This window comes from Trachypithecus francoisi, unplaced genomic scaffold (genome assembly GCF_009764315.1).
Source record: "Trachypithecus francoisi isolate TF-2019V2 unplaced genomic scaffold, Tfra_2.0 Lachesis_group1, whole genome shotgun sequence".
In the NCBI taxonomy this organism is placed as follows: Eukaryota; Metazoa; Chordata; class Mammalia; order Primates; family Cercopithecidae; genus Trachypithecus; species Trachypithecus francoisi.
In genome coordinates this window covers 152,443,895-152,452,757 of record NW_022681454.1, presented here as the reverse complement: position 1 = coordinate 152,452,757, position 8,863 = coordinate 152,443,895, and the positions used below count along the sequence as shown (strand labels likewise).

At 37.6% G+C, this 8,863-nt stretch overlaps 1 long non-coding RNA gene across 1 annotated transcript; it reads left to right on the top strand.

Annotated features, from left to right (window-relative positions):
• Window positions 1-4,386: 4,386 nt before the first annotated feature.
• LOC117084836 lies at window positions 4,387-5,078 on the top strand. The gene is made up of 2 exons (XR_004437699.1): window positions 4,387-4,571; window positions 4,821-5,078. It is a non-coding gene; the product is annotated as an uncharacterized LOC117084836 (long non-coding RNA).
• Window positions 5,079-8,863: the final 3,785 nt, after the last annotated feature.

Genomic DNA, 8,863 nt, shown 5'->3' with positions numbered 1-8,863 from the left:
GAAAGTCAAAACCAGTCAGGATTAGCTTTCCAAGAGGGACGACAGTTGTTTACACTCAAACGTCGTGCCATCCAGCAAATCTGCAAGGTTTATTTTTAGCATAAATTTAGCTATTTCATTTTCCCCTACAACTGAGAACATTAAAATGATTAACATGATTTTAAATCACTCAACAATCTCATGTTAGAAAGACAGGAATTAGACTATGTGCAGAAGGAAACAGAAAAAGACTGGGTACATTGTAATTACCATCTCATTTTTCTTTTAGTATTTTTCCAAATGCTTTTTTCCTCTAATATTTTATGTAATCCAATAGTAAAAAATAAAATACACAACTTCAGAGAAAAGTCAATGCTGCCTTTGGAGAAATCAACGTGGCGGTTTTATTGTCTCTTTAAATTCTTGATAAAATAAAATTATAAATGTGATAATAATAGTACACACCTGTTCAAGTCCCAAGATCATTGAAACATAAAGGGCAAAATAAAAGAAATTTGGAAATATTCTGAATATTTCTCCTTAGGAAATTGATTTTTAAACCAGTTAACCTCTGGGGATATGGTTTCCTTACCTATAAAAGTAAGTGATTGAGTTTAATGTTACTAGAATGTATTCATCAATAAAATAAGCAGAAATAAATTCAAATATACTTGAAAGACAACAAAACATAGTCTATTATGGTAAGAAAAAATTGTTCTGTTAATAGGTAATATAATTTTAGGCTTAAATAATTAGAATCTTAAGTTAATCAGTTGGCTTCTATGAGATTTCATTTGTTATCAAAATGAAAGAGTTGGACTAAATCAAGTGTCCCTTACCTGGGTTATGATTTTTGGCCCAGAAGAACAAAAGGACCCTGATACACTATGAACATTCTGAGTGCATGTATACTTTTTCCGAGGAGGGTTTATAGCTTTCTTTTCAAATTCTCAAAGAGGTCCAAAGCTGGGAACACACTAGATGATCCCCAGTGTCTCAGTTGCTCTGATATCCTAAGGTTCGTATGACTCGCAACTCCACTTGGCTTCTGCTTAAGGAAGAGACGGCTTTTTCACTGAATTTACAGTCCAAGTGATTATTTTAAAATCGAAATTATCCGTTGTCTATAAAAATATTTCACTATACATAAGACAAATATCCTGGCTAACCAGGATATTCTGTAAATCAATTGTCATGAAGTTCCTGAAATATTTTTGTTGTCTAAAAAGAAGACCTAACTTGATTACAAATTCAATTTACATGGAGACATAATGTTCATAAAAAGGAAAAAAGTTGTTTTCATATGTAATAGGGTTTGTCTTGATGAACAGATGGAAAGTAACCCAGAAGCAGGTGGGTTGTGTACACATTTGTTATGTAAGAAGAGGCAAAAGCTTTGGCTTAGTAAGAAAGTCATCTCCAGTGAAGAGTGTGGGAGAACTTTTTTCCATTGAAACAAAGGCATAATGATGAAATGCTAAAGTTGTCAAAATAAAAATTGCTTTAGCAACAATGTTAAGTTTTGTCCTGTTGTCTGAAGAAGGAAAGAGTACAGAGATGGAGCAGATACAAAGTTTCCTCATCCCCAACAGATGGGAAACGTGTTGACACCTGGTGGAAAATGCTTCTGGCTTAGTCAGATTTATTCTTTCAAATTTCTGTTCTCCTTGTGAATTGTCTCAAGTGACAAGATGCAGACCTTTGGTATATAACAAACTCAACCACTGATTTTTAGTTCCTGTAATATAAAGATTTTTGTTCAGATATCCTGGTGTTAATCTGTTGTGGGTTACCTAGGAACTGTTCTAGTTCTTTAGACTCTTGAAGGGAAACATTACTTAACATTTTTTTCCTAGTTTATTTTAATGTTTTTGACTGTGGAATTGTATGCATGCTAACGTATACAGTTGATATAGGAGAAAGAGAAGGAGAGAGAGGACATTCCATCAGGCTGGATCCAAAGGACCTGCATCATAATTGAGATAGAGATGTCTTGGTGTAAGTGGACCACATCAAACCAGACAAAACAATTGTCTATTGACAACTGATATGCATGCATGTAGCCAGGCATGGTGGCTCACACCTATAATCCCAGCCCTTTGGAGGCTGAAGTGGGCAGATCACCTGAGGTCAGGAGTTTGAGACCAGCCTAGTCAACATGGTGAAACCCTGTCTCTACTGAAAATACAAAAATTAGCCGGGTGCAGTGGCGCATACCTGAAATCCCAGTTACGTGGGAGGCTGAGGCAGGAGAAACGCTTGAACCTGGGAGGCAGAGGTTGCAGTGAGCTGAGATCACACCACTGCACTCCAGCCTGGGCGACAGAGCAAGACTCTGTCCCAAATAATAATAATAACAATAATAATAATAATAATAATAAATGATAATAAAGATATGCATGCATGTACCTTGCTATTAATGCAAATGGTTTCCTCAAAGATGAGGCTTCAAGGATTCCTATGGTAATTTTGGAAGAAGATGCTAATGTTAGAAGGTACAGATGCAGCACAAGCAGTTGAGAGCTTTTAGATGGGCATTCATTCACTTTCTCTCTGTTCTATGGACAGGAATTCAAAAATACCAAGGCAAAACTACTGTCCCAAGAAATTAACTGTTTTGTAGTAAAGAAAGGCAAAAAGAAGAATGGACATAAGATAGGAGATGGAGGATTTTCAGAATATGATGACTGAATCTAGATGTAGGTGGTAAAGAATAATGATCAGATTGTTATTTCTTAAACAAAGGGAAAACTAGTAGTAAAATTGTAAGTGGAAAGATCACAGGACTGTATCTTTGCCAACTGTTTAGATGACTATGGAAAGCAGTTTCCCTCTGAAATTTGGATTTCAAGCCCCTGAGAGAACTTTGTTCCAGGACTTAAAGGGTACTAAAAAAAAAAATTAAGTCTTGTCCTACCAGGTGAAATGTCCCAGTGAAATAGCAAGAAAATGAAATCGAGGAATCAATGATTGGAGTTAGAGGGAGAACATGCCTAGAAGATACTCTTTAACATATGTAAACCTGCTTAAGCTAAGTGAGTAACCAGAGACTGTGTGTCTATAATTTATCTCTTGTGTATAAATTGTATACCACAATCCTTCCCTCTGAGATAAAAATAGTCATGCACATGAACTTATAATACCTGTTCTATATTTCAGTGAGCCCTATGAAGGAGGGACACCTTCAAAGAAGAAAAAGGATAAAGACTACCAGCGTATGGGCCCTAACACCATAGAGACAAATACAATCTTGTACATTTTAGCACTCAATAAATGCCATGGTAATGGAATAGGGAGGAGAGCTACAGATGTTCAATTTTTCCAAAGCAGAGTTATTCAAGAGCTATATTGTGAGAACTCAACCAGAAAAAAAAATAATTGTTTGGGAACTTGTTGGGGAACATTGATCAGAGACAACTGAGGCACAAGTCTGTAAAGCTCCCTAGAAAACACAGAAATTAACCTGGGATTTGTTTGCACAACACAGCAGGTTTTGAGGACATCATAAATTATCTTTAGAAAGACTTAAAGCTTTATGTTTCCCTTTTACCCTTCAACAATTATTGGAAAACTCTCTCCTTTCAAGGGTAGAGGTGTTATATATTCCTGGATTCTCAGTGGAAAATAAATGGTATTAGTAGGCATGGTGAAGAAAGAAGTATGTGCCTTCTTGATCACTTGATTGCCACACTGTGATATTAGTGATCTTGCCATAGTTTTTTGGTTTTGATAACTGGGTTTGTCCACAGCTCCTCAAATCTATGCCTAGATTGTGACCATTCTTAACCAGATCATGTAGCTAGCACATGGTGAATAATTATTTTGTGTCATCTAGAATGCAAAATTTGAACTATTCTGTAGAGGTTTCCAGGAAACATTTTAAGATAAATATAAGAAAGAAGTCTCTAAGGAGTCTTAGAATTTTATGTAGTTGGCATGACCTGTCTAATAAAATAGTGGACTCCCTGTTACCAGTTATTCATGAAGAAGCTGGATATCTACTTACCAGGAAGTGACAGAAATTTCTTGCATTTAGTAAGAAGGTTGTTAGAGGACACCTAAGGCTTTGTCAGATCTTGCTTCCTAATTGTGGGGCTACATGGTGGTGCTCAGAGTGGGGTAAGCGGAAAGAGGCCTAGTGCTTACTTAAAGAGCTGTGGTATAGACTGATTGCTCACACCAACCAAATAAACAATCCCACGCAATGTTTATAAAACTATGTAGTTCAGAATTCAAGGAAGTTGTCCAAATTTCAAGACCCAGACAGTTAAGCTCAGGCGCTTAACTTACAAAGCCAAGAAAGAATTTAAAAATCAAGACAAATCCAGAAACAGGAGGAAGAAAAAAAGCTGGTGTTATCATTTACAGACAAATTCTAACAGAGGAGCAGGCCATAAAAACTTGGGGAAAAAACATTTTAAAGTGTCCAGCTGCCTCTGGTTTATGTGAAGAAAGAAGATGAAAAATGAGAGGGCAGGATCGGTAACCACTTTACCTACAATGTTTAGAGAAGGTGGGACTTGGAATCTGAATCCTAAGAAGAGGCAGCTAAGAGAAGATCTGAAAATCAAACATTTCCAACAGAAGGCACAGTGAGTACAGAATATGAAAATTATGAACAAACTTGGTGTGTTTAGCAGCAGGAAAGATGGCCAGAATACATGGAGTTTAGGGACTAAGAGGGAGGATGGAGGAACTTAAAGTTGAAGTGATAGGCAAGTGAAACCCATCCAATAGTCCCCTAGAATAGTTTTTTTTTTTTTTCTGATAAACATAGAAATTGACCTTTCTGTTCTTAAAGCTTAAAACTTATATTTATTTTATATGAATTCTTTCCTCAGGAAAGGGTCCCCAGGAATCTCAAGAAGTATCAAAGAACTGAGACTCACCAGATCACTACATCCAGATAATGTGTTGCTAAACCCTCACTCATCATGACTGATTCTTTGCCCCGTCCTAGTTCCCACTTTCTTATACATTGTTATATTTCTTCCTTGCTGTCTAAACTCCTACTATTGGTGGGTCAGGAGGTGGATTAGAGACTGATCTCCCATCTCCTGGGCTGCAGCACCCAATTAAAGCCTTCTTCCTTGGCAATACTCATCACCTCAGTGATTGGCTTTCTGTTAAGCGAGCAGCAGGAACTAGACCAAGTGTGTTTTGGTAACACAAGGACCACTTCATGTGGGGTTACGTGGAGTTTGTTAAGAAATTTGGATTTTATTTTGTTTCTAAAGAAAGCCACAGACTTTTTGATATGAACAACTATCAGTGAAGAAAAGATCGTATAGACAGGAGGAAACAAACTCTTTTTACCTCAAACCATCATGGGACAGACAGAGACAGTTGAAACAAGGGACTCAGTCATATTTCCAGGAGAATAAATGCCGTTAGGATTTTGAATTACATAGTCAGTGTATCTCTTGGCTATGGGAACAACTCAGGCTTCATGAGGGCACTGCCGTGAATATAAAGGGACAATGGAATCTTTATTCACAGAAGTCAAAGATCCAGAGGGGCAAGTAGAAAGTTGTAAAACTTAGGAATAGGGACCAAAGATGACATATGACCCCATGGAATAAGTTAATTTTGGAGAGAACAAAAAGAACTATGAATCTAGGCAGAATGATTCCTTGGTGGCTATCTCAGAAATCTTGGATACTGAGTCAAATTGATTCTGAGAGAGAACAAGTAGAGAGAGCAGGGGTCTACTAAGCAATGACACTTTGAAGTCCTCGTAAGTTTGCAATGCTGACAGCTCTTCTGTAGTTGCTGCCCTTGGCCAGTAACTCGGATATGCTGAACACTAAATGTAGGAAAATCTTGGAGGTGTGGGAAGCTATAAATGAAGACATTGCAGGCTGGGTGCAGTGGCTCACACCTGTAATCCCAGCACTTTGGGAGGCTGACGCAGGCAGATCATGAGGTCAGGAGATGGAGACCATCCTGGCTAACACGGTGAAACCCCGTCTCTAGTAAAAATACAAAAAATTAGCCAGGTATGGTGGCAGGCACCTGTAGTCCCAGCTGCCCGGGAGGCTGAGGCAGGAGAATGGCATGAACTCGGGAGGTGGAGCTTGCAGTGAGCCAAGATGGTGCCACTGCACTCCAGTCTGGACAACAGAGCAAGACCCCATCTCAAAAATAAATAAATAAATAAATAAATAAATAAATAAAGACATTGCAATAGGATAGGAGGAAAAACGTTGCATTACAAAAGCCTGTTTTTAAAAAATGAAACTTACTAAACTACATCTGGAAATTACACTGTGCTTGTAAATTATACAACCAAATGAATATTCCTTCACAAGACTCACTTTGGAAGCCAGACACTAATTTCAAAAAATGCTTTTTTTTCTCATGGCAATTTCAGAGCTCTTTTACAAGACATGCAGGTGCATACTTTTGTGACCAACCTTGTCTGATTTCTTCAGTAACATTCCTCTTTGATCTGTGACTGAAGGCTGGTTCTCAAGTCAAACCTACTCTAAAGAATGAGTATTTGTCACCACTTACAAGTTTTCACAAAATATTCTTTTTTTTTTTTTTATTTTTTGAGACGGAGTCTGTCTCTGTCGCCCGGGCTGGAGTGCAGTGGGCGGATCTCAGCTCACTGCAAGCTCCGCCTCCCGGGTTCACGCCATTCTCCTGCCTCAGCCTCCCGAGTAGCTGGGACTACAGGCGCCCACCACCTCGCCTGGCTAGTTTTTTGTATTTTTTAGTAGAAACGGGGTTTCACAGTGTTAGCCAGGATGGTCTCCATCTCCTGACCTCGTGATCCACCCGTCTCGGCCTCCCAAAGTGCTGGGATTACAGGCTTGAGCCACCGCGCCTGGCCAAAATATTCTTTTAATTTTGAAGAAATGTTCAAAATTGTTTTGAGTGTCACACCATCATTATAAAGCACGAAATTCCCGAAGTAACTACAGGAGTTTTCTGCTTTCATTTATAATTAATTCTTAAAAATTTCTATGAAAAACTCCATATAAAAAGTCAAAAGATAAACTACTCCTTATAAACTATTTTAAAGATATTCAAAAATATGTTTTAACACTGCATACATATTTGTGTTTACCATTTATACATATTTATTTTCTTTCATAATTAAGCAGACAATTGGATGACATAAATCTAAAGGGTAGACAATTAAAGCTAAGAATTTGCTTCTTCCTAGAACTGTGTCAATTGTATTGTTTTATCATTTGTATCACATTTTCATTTGTTCATGTTTTAGAACTTTCTAAGTAAAGATAGTAGAAAGTAATAAAATATTTAAATAACTGCACAAACAGTGTCATCTAGGTAAAAATGTCACATTACATAGTAAGTCTGGAAATAGGTTCAGAGCTAGTAGGTTAGTGCCAATCATTCTCCCCCTTCATCCCTCTGCATAGTTCTTACCCTCAAAATTTCCTCATGGACCAGGATGGCTGCTGAAACTTGAGCTCTCATATCTGAGTTGCAGATTAAGTAGAAGAAAGCTAAGAGAATTAAAAATGTGTTCCTTCTAGAAGTAGATTCTCTATAAACAATTTTCCAGAAGTCTCATACATGTCCATTTGTATCTTGTTGGTCAGAAGATAGTCATATGACCATAAGCTGACAAGGAACTCAGTTAAAAATTGATTTCTCTTCTTAAGAAGGACAGTGGAGGGTCATGAATGCTGAAGAGACAACTAGAATTCTCTGCAAAGATTGAGTTAATTTCCTTAGTATCCTGCTGCTGTGGCAGTCTCCATCTTGTTTCCTCAGATCATCTATACAGGACCAATAATTCTCTCCATTACATTATAAGTTCTTCTCTCATATTTGAACAAAACCTGAGTATAATTTAGGACATCAACATTTACTTTTGTAATATTATGAAATTAGAAGCCTGACTCTTCAAAAGTTATTTGATTACGTAGATTACTCATGTTTATTGTAAAAGTTTATCACTAAAGGATCTCTTCATATAACCAAACATTTACTTCACTAGAAAGAACACTGTAGAGGAGGCATTTGAAAATGATGCTTTGAGTTAAAGTTGGTTAACTCTCCGTCAAACTTGTTGGCTGTTATACTTGTGTTTAATACATGTTTACACTGGAGAAATTTCAAAACACTGTAATAGTTAAAATTTAAGTAACTTGAGAAACACAAATCCCACCCCCCTCCCTTTGTTTCTTTACCGAGCAAAGCTCCTTTTGGACAATTTGTCTGACATATTAATATCTTTCAAATCCATGTCTTGGCTATTGTGATTAATGCTGCAATAAACATGGGAGTGCATATATCTCTTCAAGATCTTGATTTTAATTCAATTACAGAAACATACAGAAGTGGGATTGCTGGATTATATGATAGTTCTATCTTTAACTTCTTGAGGAACTTCTAAATTATTTTTCATAGTGGCTGCACCATTTGATTTTCCCACCAACAGTCTACAAGTCTTCCAATTTCCCCACATCCTTGTCAATACCAGTTTTTAAAAAATTATATAATAGCCATTCTAACAGTTATGAAACAATATCCCATTGTGGTTTTGATTTGTGTTTTCCTGATGACTAATGACGTTAAGTGATGATATATTTATTTTATGTTTTTTTTTTTTTTTTTTTTTTGAGATGGAGTCTCGCTCTGTCACCCAGGCTGGAGTGCAGTGGCACGATCTAGGCTCACTGCAAGCTCTGCCTCCCAGGTTCACGCCATTTTCCTGCCTCAGCCTCCCCAGTAGCTGGGACTGCAGGGTCCCGCCACCAAGCCCGGCTAATTTTTTCTTATTTTTAGTGGAGACAGGGTTTCACCGTGTTAGCCAGGATGGTCTCGATCTTCTAATCTCATGATCCACCCACCTCAGCCTCCCAAGGTGCTGGGATTATAGGTGTAAGCCACCACGTGTGGC